The sequence below is a fragment of the Melospiza georgiana genome, chromosome 12 (genome assembly GCF_028018845.1).
Source record: "Melospiza georgiana isolate bMelGeo1 chromosome 12, bMelGeo1.pri, whole genome shotgun sequence".
NCBI classification, from domain to species: domain Eukaryota; kingdom Metazoa; phylum Chordata; class Aves; order Passeriformes; family Passerellidae; genus Melospiza; species Melospiza georgiana.
Genome location: NC_080441.1, coordinates 5,361,860 through 5,373,808, shown reverse-complemented (window position 1 = coordinate 5,373,808; position 11,949 = coordinate 5,361,860). Strand labels below are relative to the sequence as shown.

General features: G+C 65.5%; 1 pseudogene; it reads right to left on the bottom strand.

The window, feature by feature from the left end:
• Positions 1–3,408: 3,408 nt before the first annotated feature.
• LOC131088549 (phosphatidylinositol 3,4,5-trisphosphate 5-phosphatase 2-like) lies at positions 3,409–11,219 on the bottom strand (annotated as a pseudogene).
• Between the last annotated feature and the right edge of the window lie 730 nt (positions 11,220–11,949).

The following is an 11,949-nucleotide window of genomic DNA, read 5'->3' as shown; positions in this document are numbered from 1 at the left end:
AGCCCTGCTCCCGGGGCTCTGTTTGAGTTGCGGGCTGAGATCCGGGCCTGCATCCAACACCCAGCGGCGCCTGGCCCGCCACAGCTCCCGCCTTTATTGCAGGGATGAGTTCAGAGAGCAACAGGCAGGTCCTGATCAAACATTAACAGTGGGGAGAACTTGGTTTGTTTTCTCAGGAAAACAGGTGGTAGAAAAGCTGAGCTTGCCAGCAGGTGCCAGTGGTGGTCCTGGCCTGGCAGCCACATGTCCCCAAGCTGCTGAGGACTTGAGGGACCGGGAGATTTTGTTTCCTCTTCCAGCCTCTGGGTGCAAGGGAACACAAAGCTTTGAGGCTGACCAGAGCAGAGCTGCTGCAGGATCAGTGTTTGTGACACAGGTCACCAACCAATTCAGATATGGAGAAGACAGTACATAAAAGTTAATAATCAAGTGTGAAAAATGCATGAGGAAAACTCCTGAGCAGCTGTGGACTGCTGGACTGCACAGAGGAGAGCACAGGCACCCAGATTCTGGCAGCTGACACAGCCTGAAGCACAGTCAGCAGTGGGATTTAACCATTCCCAAGCACATTCCTTTGAGGATAAACACCGAAATATAGAAATGCAGAAGAAGATGACATTTGGCAAGTTATATCTTAACAAGTTTCTTGCTTCCTTATCTTAGTCACAACCAAAATCAGTGATTGAACCTAATGAATCAGATTGGTCTAGTCTGAGGACCCATCACCACCAGCCCCATTCCTATTTCTTGCTGACATTCCTAGCAGAACTATCCTTGGCCGTGACCTTTTGAGGTGAGATTGAGGTGTGAGCCAAGAGTTGGGACTGATTGTTGGAGCAGAAGATGAAAGGCACTGCAGGGCAAGGATGTGGAGCTGGGAGATGGAAGATGCTGCAGGAAGAGGACTTGGAGCAGGGAGATGGAAGGTCCTGCAGGAAGAGGAATTGGAGCAGGGAGATGGAAGGTGCTGCAGGAAAAGGAATTGGAGCAGGGAGATGGAAGGTGCTGCAGGAAGAGGACTTGGAGCAGGGAGATGGAAGGTGCTGCAGGAAAAGGAATTGGAGGAGGGAGATGGAAGGTCCTGCAGGGAGAGGAATTGGAGCAGGGAGATGGAAGGTGCTGCAGGAAGAGGTGATGCTCTTGTTCTGCCCATTTTGTGTACAAGGAATGCTGCAGAACCCCTTGTCCATGGCAGGCACATCCCCCAGGGATGGTGTCTTTGGAGTGGTTTTCCCCAGGAAGCAGCAAGGGGGGTCCTGGAAAAGGCAGCAATGGCCATGGGCCAGTGGGAAGGGGCAGGGCCAGCTGTGTGGCACACATTGAGGGCACACGATGCCCTTGGCCTCAGGATTGGCAGCTTTTCCCTGAATCCTGGTCCTGCAGATGTTCCCAGCCAGAACTGTTCTTTGGCCCCGCTGGCAGCACCAGTCCTGGTGGGATCTGAGGGCTCCCCCAGCCCTGGGGATTCAGGGAGGTGTTGGAAAGGCTCCAGAGAAATGGAGGAGTGGGACAACACCAGAGCAGAACCTGCCCTGGAGCCAAAGTCCTGCTGGTGGGACAGGATGGGAATGGTGGTGCTGGGGACCATGGAGCAGCAGCAGGAGCTCGGAGAGGGGAGGTGAGAGCAGATTTTGGAGCAGCTGCCAAGGGATGGGTGAGCCTGGACCGGCTGCTGCTGGAGCATGGGAAAAGCAGGGCTTTTCTCCTGGCCTAAGCCCTTGGAAATTGCAAAACAAGGAGAAATTATGCAAAACACCCTGCAGAAGGACCCTTGTCCCTAATCGCCACGTGGTTGGTGCAGCCAAAGCCCCGGCACAAGGGGATGTGACCCAATTCCAATCCTTCCCCTGGCCTGCAGGAGCAGCCAAGGCACGCTCTGCCGGGACACATCCCCAGGGAGCCCAGCAGGGTCGGGCGTTTCCCTCGCTGTCCACCCCATCTCCTGGCCCGAGGTGACCCTGGCAGGGTGGGGGTGAGGGTGAGGGTTCCCCTCCAGCCTTGCTGGGCTGGCCCTGTCCCCAGCCACGGTGTCGGGCTGAGCCACGGCAGCACCAGGGCAGCTCCAACCCATGATGAGACAGATTTGGGGGATGGAGAAGAGGATGAAGGAGAGGAAGGGGACACACTGGGACGGATGAAGGCTCTCAGTGACAGAGGAAAGAGGTGGCATGTTAGAGAGGAGGGGGTACAGAGGGATTTGGGGGGCTGGTGAGCAGTGGCTGACCCCCACCCTGCACCCACCCAGCCCTGCAGGTCCCATCTCTGTCCCTCAGCCCTGAGCCCAGCTGGGACCTCGTGACAAGGCAGGGCTGTCCCTCCCGGCTGTCACTGAACAAGGGCTGTCCCGGCTCACCTGCAGACCTGGGCGGCTCTCAGGAGTGGGGCCCCCACGGGGACAGCCTGTTCCCCACGCGGGACGGGACCATGCCGGGGGCTGTGGGTGGCTCTGACAGTGCCGTGCCGTGCTGTGCCGTGCCGTGCCGAGTGTGCCCTCTCCGCTTCCCACGGCCGGGAGCAAAGTGCCCAGGGAAGGCAGGGCTGGAGGCGGGCAGAGGCGGAGGCAGGAGCTGCCGCAGGGCTCAGCCCCAATGTGCTGCCATCCCTCTGTTGCCCTCGCAGGCTTTGGGCCACCTGCAGCCCCCGGACACGGGGCATGGTGGCCTCTCCCATGCTGTCACAGCCCTTTTCCCAGGAAAGGGAAAGGCTCCTCAGCCATGAGGGCACAGCCCCTCATCCATGGGCACCGTGTCCCCCCGCCCGTGGTGGCCACATCCCTCTGCCCGTGGGGACCGTGGTCACTCAACCACAAGGTCCATAGTCCCTCTCCCATGGGCTGTGTCCCTCTGCCCACGGCCACCACGGCCCCTCTCTCATGGAGACCGCAGTCCCCCAGCCACGAGGGTCGCAGCCCCATCACTGGGGCCCCTCGCCCCCCCCAGGACAGCCCCGCTGCCCCCGGGCTCCCGCAGTGCCCGCGGCGCTGTTCGCTGGCCCCCGGCCCTGCGGGGCGATCCTGGGGACAAAGGCGGCCACTGCCACCTTGAGGCCAGCCCGGGCATCGTGTCCCCAAACCGGGGCCACCGCGCGTGTGGCACAGCCGGGACACGGCCCGATCCCTGTGTGTTTGAGGGGGTGCCCCTCTCCCTGTGCAGGGCAAAGCAGAGCGAGAGGGTCAAGGGCTGTGACACCCGTCAGCTTTGCCACGGGCAGGGGCAGCCTCGAGGGCTGGGATGTGCAGGGTTCCCATGGGATGTGCAGGGTTCCCATGGGATGCAGAGAGCTGTAGGGCAGTGCTTTGGTGTTTTCTCCGCCTGGCTCGGCGTTTTTTCTGCTTGCCCTTCCGCAGAAGCAGGTGAGCAAACACACACCCAGTCCCTGACGCTTTATTCTGGAGAGTGAGAGCAAAGGGAAGCAGCGCAGCGGTCTGGGGAGCTGTGCTGGAGGGAAATCCCTCCGGGAGCATTGAGGGAGGAGGGAGCAGCTCCGAGGGCACCGGGGTGCACGGGGCACAGCTGTCGCTACATCCTGGCGGGCTGCAGGTCGGCGGGAGGAGCGGGCTGAGCCTCCAGGTCCAAGGCACCGAGCGCTCCCCGCTTCCCCAGCGGCCTCGGCGCCTCCCGGTGCGGCCGCGGCGGCGGCTCCAGGCCGTGCTGGCTCTGGCGCGGTGGCAGCTCCTGCCTGTCCCCCCTGCCCTGCGGGGACACCTGGCTCAGGTGAGTGGCCGCATACAGCGAGCAGTCGCCCAGCCCCAGCGCGTCCCGTGTCAGGACGGCTGATTTGGGTCTCTTGTGGTGTCCCGCTCTGGGGGGGCTCAGGGGGTGCCCTGGGGACGGGCTCAGTGGGGCACAGCGGGGCCGGCCACACCACGGCTCCTCCTGCGAGGACAGCGGGACCCGCGCTCCGGCGGGGCTCCGGCAGCGCTGCCCCCCGGCCAGGCCCTCTCCCTGCTGCCTGGGGCCTTCTCCGGGGGCCGGGAGCCACGCGTTGGGCACCCCCTCGAAGATGAAGTAGGCAGGGTTGGTGTAGCCGGTGGCCGGCTCCGGGAGGCTGCGGGGGCGGCTCCTGCGAAGCGCACAGAGGGAAGGGGCTCAGCATCCCCCCGCTCCGGGGCTGCGGCACGGCCGAGCCCGCCCGGGGTACCTGAGGCGCTGCGGGGCTGCCTTGGGGCACGCCGCGGGCTCTGCCGCCGGCTCAGCATCCTCCTCCTCAAAGCTGATCCACTCTGCAAAGGCAGCGAGGTCAGGCCTCACCTCACGGCCGGGGCCAGAGGGAAACGTGGCCCAGGACGTCCCCGAGCACCGGGAGGGAGCTGGGCGCGGCCGCCGTTACCGTAGAGCCGCTCGCGGGTGCCGCTCCGGCCCCGGGGCACCCGGACCCGCATCCAGCCGCGCACAGAACCCGTCTCCTCGCCGCGGTGGAACAGGAACGTCTCGAACTGCTGGGCCGTGCTGCCGATCGCTGACCGCAGGGCCAGGCAGCACTCTCCTGCGGGCACAGCGTCAGCCCCCGGGGCTCGGGGGACACGGGAGACCCCCGTGAGCAGCAGCACCCCGAGCAGGGTGGGTGCCAGGGTCCCGCTACCTCCAGCAGGCTGTAACCTGAGGGCTGTGCTTGGCACCCCCTGCCACCACGGTGGCCCCAGTGTCACCATCCCCACGTACCGAAGGACTCGCAGCTGTCCACGCCCTTGATGCTGAGGAGCAGGTGCTGGTCCCCCAGGTACTCCAGGTCGGGCAGGATGGGGTTCAGCTGTGCACAGAGAGGGGAGGCTTAGGGGGCTGCCAAGGGGTGGGGGGCACAGGGAGGCTCTGTCCTGGGGGTGGTGACAGGTGCAGCTCGCATTGGGGTTCAGGGCAGAGAGCCAGAGGCAGGGATGGGGGTGAGGATGCTCCGGGGCCACGCACCACAGGCAGATGCTTGGAGGACCAGCCCAGCTTGAGGAACCCGGGGATGTCACAGTTCTGGAAGGTGTTCTCCCCGCTCCGCTGCACCTCTGGGGGGGACAGAGGGACACACAGCTCCAGCCAGGCCAGGTCACCCCCACAGCCATGCCCAGCACCCCAGCACCCCCTCACCCTCCAGGCAGTAGGAGTGGAACTCGATGTAGCACTTGCTGCGGCTCGTGGTTTTCAGGATCACCTCGATGCTCTCCCACTCGATGCAGGCCAGCGCCTCGGGGCCGGAGCCAGGAGCTGCAGGCAGGTCCTGGCAGGTCAGGGTGTGCCAGGCCTCACCCCAAACCCGGCCTGAGGGGTGACAGACCCCAGCCCTTACCCTCCTTGGGCACAAACTGCGACGTCACGCCCACCTCAAAGGTGGCAAAGACAGGCGAGTGGTCGCTGGTCACGATGTCATCAGTGCAGCCTGGATGGTGGGAGGGACAGCTTGGGGAGGGTCCCAGAGCCCTGGGGTCCTGGGCAGCACTGGCCACCCCTGGCTGCTGTCACTCAGGGTCTCACTCACCGTAGGAGTTACAGACCACGTGGGTCTCCGGGTGTGACTTCCACAGGATGCGGTCACACCACGAGGGGACATTGATCCTCATCTACAAACAGAGAAAGCAGCTGGTCCAGCAGCCCCTCAGCTCTGGGTCCCCCTGCCCACAAGGGCATCCCAGCACCCCAAAAAGTGAGTTCCCTCCTGCCCAGACCCTGTTTTGGTAGGGAACAGGCTGATGGAGCTGTGGGGACAGCATCACGACACAGCCCCCTCAGCACCCTGCTGTCCCTGTCCCCAGAGCTGTCCTGCTTGCAGGGACGCCTCTGGACTCACCCCTGTGGGCTTGGACTTCTGCCACACGTAGGTGTCCCGGGTGCCCCGCTCGTACCGGTACGTGGGAGGGAAGGAGATGTCACTCTCACCTGCAATCAGGACATGCAGGTGGCATGGGGTCCTGCCTGTCCCCATGGGGTGTCATTGTCCCCACAGCAGGCTCACACCCCTGGCACAGTGCACGCCAAGGTCCCCCAGGCTCTCAGCACCTTGTGCAGGGCTGTGCCCGGAGAGGGGACCTTGAGAGCTGGGGGTGACACGGGGAGGGCTGTGGGGACCCTGGTGGCACTGTCCCCGCAAGAGGAGCAGCGCCCTTGTCCCCACACTCACTGAACCGCAGGAACACTTTGTTCTTCTCCCGCTCCAGGCTGAGCTGGTCAACAGCCAGGAGGGCTTGAAACTCCTTCTTGACGATGTGGCTGAGGATGTCCTGTGCCAGGGAAGGGACAGTGACCCCCGGGCTCCTCTCCCCGCGCTGTCCCCAGCCTGGCACTGCAGGTCCCACCTGCACGTCCATGTCCAGGCGGTAGTTGAGGTCCCCGAACCAGAAGAGGTGGGTGAAGCGCAGGGTGAGGTCGAAGCCCCCCAGACGTTTGTCCCCCAGGGCCAGGGAGTGCAGGATGTCGCTGTAGTTCTGGTTACGCCTGCAGGGGGACAGCAGCACCGCGTGAGCCTCCCCGGGGACACCTCTCATTCTATTCCTGCCAGGTGGGGGCAGCCCCACAGCCCCTCGGGGCTCCTCCAGCCCCCTGAGACACCCATCCTCCCCATCCCTGCATCACCTGTGGGTCTTCTCGCTGCCGGAGGCCAGGTGGCAGTTGACAAAGCCAAATGAGGTCCCATTGAAAAGGAAGGAGACGCCCACAGCTCCCTTGTTCCCTGCAGGGATGTGCCACCGCTGAGCTCTGGGGGAGCCCAGGGTTCCTGTGCTGGCTCTCGGGCTGTCCCCTCCCTCGGGGTCACCTCCCAGCCCCATCCTCTCCCTACCCAGCGTGTTGGCAATCCCGGTTTTCACGCTGGAGGTGTGGACGTGGCTGATGCGCCGCTGGTGCTCCGGCTTCACCAGCACCACGATCTTGATGCTCCACAGGCACTGCAGGGCCACCTGTGGGGGGCAGGGGGTCAGCCTGCCTGCCCCCCATCCTGCCCCACGGCCAGGAGGATGGGGCTGGACACACAGGTAGGTCAGTGTGACCCTAAATCCTGGGGACAGCGCTCATGGGGACTGTGGGGCACTGGGTGTTCCCTGGGCTGATTTGGGTGGGGGGGAGGACCTGGGGGTTGGGGTGGGAGCTGTGGGGTGATGGCTGCTGGTAGCCAGCCCCCCAGGGCTGGCTGTGCCCGCCGTTACCACTCGGTAGTCGATGGCCATGAGGCTCTTGAGGGAGGCGCAGAGGAACTCGACCCACTCGCGGTCGCCCAGGGAGTTCTCCTGGGTGCCGATCACGTACAGGTCGTGGGGGATGCAGGCTGTGGTCTCGTCCTGTGTGCGCCCCAAGCCCCTCGAGGTCAGCCACGAGGCCAGGGAGCGGGGTGGGGGCGTGCTGCCTGCGGGCAGGGACATGTGTCACACGGAGGGGACGTGCCAGCACCCCGAGCTCCTCTCCAGCGCAGCCCTGCCCGTCTCCAGGAGCTGCCTGCCATCCTGGATCAGCCGTGTGCATCCCAGGCTGCTGCTGGGATTTACAGCCCAAAACCCTCGTGATATCCCTGTTCCTCTGTCTCCCCAGCACCCTCCTAGTGAGTGCATGGCCACAGGGCAGACAAAGCACGTGGCAGCCAGATTGGTTCTTCTCCAGCCTCCTCCTCAAACTGACCACCAGCTTGGACCTGAGACACCTCCCAAAACCCAGCCAGGCTCACAAAGAGCCACAAAACCTCCCAGGACAAGGCCACCTTCTCCTGGTCCCTTACCCATGTTCCACGTCCCGACATACACCGAGATGATCTCAGGCTCGTCCAGGTTGGAGTGCTGGATCCTCATCAGCTGCAGCAGCTGGCAAAAAGCCTCTCGCTTCTGCAGGATGGTGAGGGTGTCTTAGAGACATGGGGGGCACAGCACCCCAGGACGAGGTGGGCATCACCCCCAGGTGTAGGAGCCAGCTTGCAGAGGTGTCACAGTCCTGAGACCACTGATTTGCTGCTTCCCCCATTCCCAAGGGCCCCATATTCCCCCAGGGACATGCCATGGGCACGGCTGGTGCTGCTCACCCGGGCGTTGGGGAAGATGAAATCCCTGCTCAGGCTCTTCTGGTTCTCACGGGCACACACCAGCCTCACCTTGCTCTGCACACTCTGGTACTTGATCAGCTGCAGGACTGAATGATGGGGGTCAGGGGGGCACGGTGGCCCCCACTGCCCACCACAGGGGATGTGACAGAGCCTGTGGCCCATCCCCGTGGCATCAGGCCTATGGCAGTGAACAGCCCCAAACCATGCCAGCTGCAGTCAGCAGGAGTGCAGCAGTCCTTACTTTTATCCTGTGGGATCACCTCCTCCGGGGATCCACTGCCCCGCTTGGTGACCGTCACTGTCCCCGACTCCACGTCCACCACCAGGCCTGCACGCTGCGACTTGCCCACCTTCACCTGCACGTGGGGATGTGGCTCTGGAGCTGTCCCCACACCCGCCCTGCCCAGCAGTGGCACCGGGGTCCCTCTGTGTCCCCAGGCTCACCTCGAAGTTCTGCACGGCCAGGGGCCTGGCAGCTGGCTGGGGGGCCACGGCCACGCTGGGCAGGGCCAGGTTGTGCCTTGTCACCGTCTCCTGCAGCGACTTCAGCACCTGCCAGAGGGACAGGCAGCATGATGGGGGCACTGGGACAGCTGGGAGCCCTGTGCTGCCACCAGAGTTTGGGGTGGCAGAGGGGTTAATTTAGGGGAGGGGGAGCTGTGCCTCCTCCTGCACCATGACTGGGGTCAGGCACCTTCTTCTCCAGCGAAGACAGGAGGTGGTTGACAGTGGAGATCTTGTTGAGGAGCAGCTCCAGGTCTGGGTCGCTGCTCAGGAAGCCCTGAAGGGGAGGATGGATAATTTTGGAGCAGCACGGTGGCACTGGAGGGGTGGATTCCTCGCTGTGGGTCTGGGATGTGGATGTCCCTGGGGGCTGTGGGGACACTCACCTGCTCCCTGGCCGGGCTGCGAGGGGACACAGGGGGGTCGAACACCCTGGCCAGGGTCTCCAGACCCGCCAGCGTGAAGTCGATCTCGCTGCAGGGGAGGAGAGAAGGGGCGCTGTGGGCGTTTCCCGGGCCTTGACGCACCAAAAGGGGACAGGGAGCGGGGGGTGGCCCCGCTCCAGCCCCCAGGCCGCGCTGACCTGTGCAGTGCCCGGCAGGCCGTGGCGAAGGCGGTGCTGAGGTGCCGCAGCTGCGGGTGCCCGTGGCACAGAGCCTCCAGGTCCTGCACGTGGTGGGTCAGGTACTCGGCCATGAAGCCCATGAAGTCGCTGGCCGGGCTGGGACAGGGGTGGACATCAAGATCCCCACTGGGCACCACCATCCCATCTCCCGGGGCGGGCAGGGCTGCGTTACCTGCTGTGGAGCTGCTCCTGCAGCCTCTGGTGCAGCTGCTGCGGGATGTGGGTGCGGCTGGAGGGGGCAGCGCCGGGACACGGCACCGTGTGCCCCCAGCCCCGGGCATCCTCCCCGTCTGCGGGCAGAGTCAGCAGCTCAGCGGGACCCTCCCCTCCCGCCGCCAGCCCGGCACGGCCCCCGGCCCCTCCCGGCTCACCCGAGTCCTCCTCGGGCCGCGGCCGGGGCACGGCGTGCAGCAGCGGGGTCACCAGCCCGTTGTTGGGGTGCTGGTAGGCACCGATCAGCTCGGGGAGGGTGCGGAAACACTTGGCTTGGATGCCCTGGATGGTCTGGGGAGGCAGAGCGGGGGAAGAGCCATCACATCCCCTCCTCTGCCAAGGCAGCCCCAGCCTGCAGGGTTCGGTGGGTCTGTCCCTCAAAATGTGCCCGTGGTGAGTGGGAAGGGCCAGCTGGACACCGGGCCCAGCAGGCAGGGATGCTCCCCTGCGGGCACCCGGGATGCTCCTTTTAGGGGGCAGAAAGGGCAGCTGGAGAAAGCTGGGCACCAGGAGAAGCCCCGAGGGGACATGGAAGCGAGGGCAGGACAGACCCACCGTGGGGTTGGCTCTGTGTGGCCAGGCTGTGACAGGGCGTGTGGCAGCAAGGGACAGCGCCGGGATGCTGTGCAGAGGCAGCTCCTCCCGAGCTGGTGAGGCTGCAAAGCGCCCGCATCCTGCAGCTTGTGCAGAACACAAACCACAGGCTGATGCCATCTCGCCGGGGAGGGGGACGAGCACCGGGGGCCCTGCACAGCTGCATCCTGCCCACATCCAGCTCCCAGGCACCGCCCGGGCCGGGGGATGCACCCACCTGCACGGAGAGCAGCCCCTCCTCATCGGGGAGGATGCGGTAGGTGTAGACGTGCCTCTGGAACCTGGAGAGAGCAGGTGAGGGCCCCGTTCTGCTGCCCTCGGCAGCGCTGGGGCCCAGCCCTGAGACAAACACCCCGTCCCCTCTGCAGGGAGAGGGGCCGAGCCAGCACTTCTAGAAATAAATCATCACCCCCAGCTCGGAGTCTGCGGGAGGATGTGCAGTGTTCCCCTGCTCCCAAACAGCTCGGGACTGCTGTGACTCCCCCAGCACTCACTGGGCTACACACAGAGCCTTTGCCGTGCTGCCTGTGGGGCCAGGGCCCATCCCTGCCCATGCCACCATCTCTGGCTCATGCCCCGCACCCCCAGAGCCCAAATTTGCAGTTTGTCCCACACAAAGAGCCAGGGCAGTGAAGGAAAGGGGGCGCATCCTGCCAAACCTGCCTGCACAGACATGTGACAGCGGCAGGAAGGGTGCAGGGCAGGAAGGGTGCAGGGCAGGAAGGGTGCAGGCAGCAGCGCTCTCAGGGGCTGCACACCTGGTTCCAGGTGTGGGGGTGGCAAGAGGCCCCATCTTGGGGGCTGTAGCCCCAAATCCCCAGCACATGCCAGCTGGGAGATGCTCACAGGCCAGCAGGCACCCCAGAGCAGCTCAGTGTGCCCCGGATTTGGGGTTACCCATTCAGCAGCCATGGTGCTGGGCACGGCTGTGGGCCCAACCCTCATCCTGCTCCCAACTCGGGGATCACCCAAAACCCCGGTGCCAGGGAGCTGCCACCCCACCCACATCCCTGCAGCTCTTCCATGAGGTTTTGGCGGTGCCTGGAGCGGGGAGAGGCACAGAGGGAGGCCGGCAGGGGACAGAGGCACAGAAGGCACAGGCAGAGGAGGGGCAGGGACTCACAGCAGGCACAGGGCATATGCGCCCTTCACCGACTCGCTGTCCCGCACCAGGAAGGAGCCGTCCCGCCCAGCCTTGGCCAGCAGCTCCTCGGCCACCACCTGGCTGATGTCGCGGTGGTACCAGCGCGCTGCCGCCATCCTGCCGAGCCGTGTCCCCGTCCCAGCGCCACATCCAGCTCAGCAGGGGCTGCTGGCACTCACGGGGGCTGCTGGGGCGGGTGAAGGAGGGGGCGGCGTGGGGACACCGTGTCCCCTGAACCCGAGCGTGGTGCTGGCCGCAGGTCCCGGCCGGTGACAGGGAGCCACCGAGGCGATGCTCATGGGGACAGGGTGCCCTGCGGCCGGGCAGCGTGGCAGGAGCAGCCGGGGGGCAGCTGGGGGAGGCTGGGGGTCCGGGTGATCCTCATCACGGGGGCTCCAGCCTGCAGGGAGCACGGGGGCAGATCAGCGAGGGCATCTCTGCTGGTGGTGGGTCACAGGAAAAGCGGCCCTGGGCCACCATCCTGCCGCTGAGCGCGGCGAGGACAGGCCGTGCTGGCGGCGCTCAGGGCTCCGACCCCACCCGATGCACTCACCGTCCCTCTCACACGCCGTGCGGGGCTCCCGTGGCTCCTGCGGGGTGCTGCGGGCAGCGAGCTGAGCTTTTGGGGTCCAGCCGAGGGGGAGCGGGGCTGTGATGCTGCTGGGGTCCCCCGGCGGTCACACCGGCCCCGGGGTCCCGCAGTGCCCCCCGCGATGCCCTCGGTGCCCGTCCCACGGGCCGCTCCCCCCGCTCGGCACCGCGGCGGCCGCGCTCTTCCTCCTCCGGAGCGCCCCGGGCCCGGAGCGGCCTCCTCGCTCCTCCTCCAGCCCCGCCACCGGGGCCAGGCGGCGGCCGCGGGGCTCGG